The sequence below is a fragment of the Otolemur garnettii genome, unplaced genomic scaffold (assembly GCF_000181295.1).
Source record: "Otolemur garnettii isolate 467f Iridium unplaced genomic scaffold, OtoGar3 scaffold00176, whole genome shotgun sequence".
NCBI classification, from domain to species: Eukaryota; Metazoa; Chordata; class Mammalia; order Primates; family Galagidae; genus Otolemur; species Otolemur garnettii.
In genome coordinates, this window is record NW_003852571.1 from 2,263,527 (window position 1) to 2,265,779 (window position 2,253).

The 2,253-nt window shown below is 40.1% G+C and overlaps 1 protein-coding gene across 1 annotated transcript in view; it reads right to left on the reverse strand.

The window, feature by feature from the left end:
* SEH1L (SEH1 like nucleoporin) overlaps positions 1–2,253 on the reverse strand; it is a 34,543-nt gene that overhangs the window by 28,559 nt on the left and 3,731 nt on the right. The window lies entirely within an intron of this gene.

Consider the following 2,253-nt stretch of genomic DNA (forward strand, 5'->3'; position numbering starts at 1 on the left):
GCCACAACGCCCGGCTATTTTTTGTTGCAGTTTGGCCGGGGCTGGGTTTGAACCCGCCACCCTCGGTATATGGGGCCGGCACCTTACTCACTGAGCCACAGGCGCCTCCCAGTTTATGTGAGAATTAGTCACCATTTTCTTTTCTTTTTTTTTTTCCTTTCCCTCACCCCCTCCCTCCTTCTCTCTCTGTCTGCTCTATGTTGCTTAGGATATTGCATCCTCATTTATAAGTGAAATATGTTTGTAATTTCTCTGTACAATAATATATTTTTTCCAATTTTAGTATCAGGTATATGCAGATGAAGTAGAATGATTTTGAAGTATTTCTTCTTTTTCTATTGCCTATAAGATTTGGTATGATCTGTTTTTTGAAATTAACTTCTATTTTTTATTTATAAAAATAAATATTCTTAGGTGGCACCTATGGCTCAAAGGAGTAGGGCGCCAGCCCCACATGCTGGAGGTGGTGGGTTCAAACCCAGCCCCAGTCAAAAAACTACAATAAATAAATAAATATTCTCTAATTTTTGAGACTTTGGGGGGGAAAAAAAAGAAGTTAACTGATAACTTCACACTGAACTCAGAGTCAAAGCATTCAATGATAGACATAATTTTATCTGACAATGTGAATGTTACTTTTATTGCATTATTATTATTGCTCAATATTTCATTGCAGCAATCATCTGATTTCTTTTCTGATTGTATTTATCTTCATTCGTTCTTTACGAGGTTTTTGTTTCTAGTCCTTAAACATTGTTATTGTTATTGAATTTTGAGCCTCTTAAATTTTGTGAAAGCAAAAAGTGGAAACCAAATAAACACATGTACATATATAGAGAAAATTTAAAAAAAAAGAATAAACAACAGATATTCAATATCCTGGGGCTTTTCTTTTCCTTTAAAAAAAACTGAAAGGCAAGGGGTAATGGCTCACTACTGTAACCTTAGCATTCTAGGAGGCCACAGTGGGAGGATCACTTGAATATTCCAGACCCCATCTCTACTAAAAATAGAAAAATTAGCTGGGCATAGTAGCAGGTACTTATAGTCCAAGTTACCTCCAAGACCTGGCAGGAGGATCACGTAAGCCCAGAAGTTTGAGGCTGCTATGAGCTAGGCCGAGGCCATGGCACTCTAGCCTGGGTGACATAGTGACACTGTCTCCCAAAAAAAGAAAAAAAAAGAAAACCTAAACACATACATATATTTGACACGTACAAATTTTACTTGAGAAAACTAATACAGATAGTTTTAACAAAAAGAAAGATGATCAATATAACATTTAATGACAAGTTTTCAGAATTCTTTTCTTTTTCTGAGACAAGAGTCTCACTATGTCGCCCTTGATAGGGTGCCAAGACGTCACAGCTCACAGCAGCCTCAAAGTCCTGGGCTTTGAGCAGCACCTGTGGTTCAAAGGAGTAAGGCACCGGCCCCATATGCCAGAGGTAGCAGGTTCAAACCCAGGCCTGGCCAAAAACTGCAAAAAAAAAACCAAAAAAGTCCTGGGCTTCAGCCATTCTCTGGCCTCAGCCTCCCAAGTAGCTGGGACTACAGGCACCCACCACAACACCCAGCTATTTTTTGTTGCAGTTGTCATTGTTGTTTTAGCTCACCTGCGTTTGAACCCGCCAATCTTGGTAAATGCCTCTCGTTTATTTTAAAAATAATTGTATCTAGGCTCAGCGCCTGAGGGTGGTGGTTCCCAGCTGCAAGGCCTTGTGGCAGGCGCCTATAGTCTCAGCTACGTAGGAGGGTGAGGCAAGAGAATCACTTAAGCCCATGAGTTGGAGGTTGCTATGAGCTGTGACACCAAGACACTCTACCAAGGCTGACAGAGTGAGACTCTTTCTCAAAAAAATAAAACACCATATTATCCTAAATAATTATTCTAGGATATGTGAATCTCACCCTAATGTAAAAAAAGGGCAAAAAATTTGGATAGATCTTCACCAAAAATACATGAATGGTAAATAAGCACATAAAAGGATTATCAACATTAATTATTAAGGAAACACAAATCAAATTCCAATTAATTCTGCGGTCACTTCACAACCACTAAAATGGCTATATGACATAGCCACTTTGGAAACAAGTTTGGCACCAGCTTGGCACCTGGAGCTCAGTGAGTAAGGGCGCCAGCCACATACACTGAGGGTGATAGGTTCAAGCCCAGCCAGGCCTAGAAACAATGACAACTCCAACCAAAAAATGGCCAGGCATTGTGGTGGGAGCCTGTGGTCCCAGCTACTC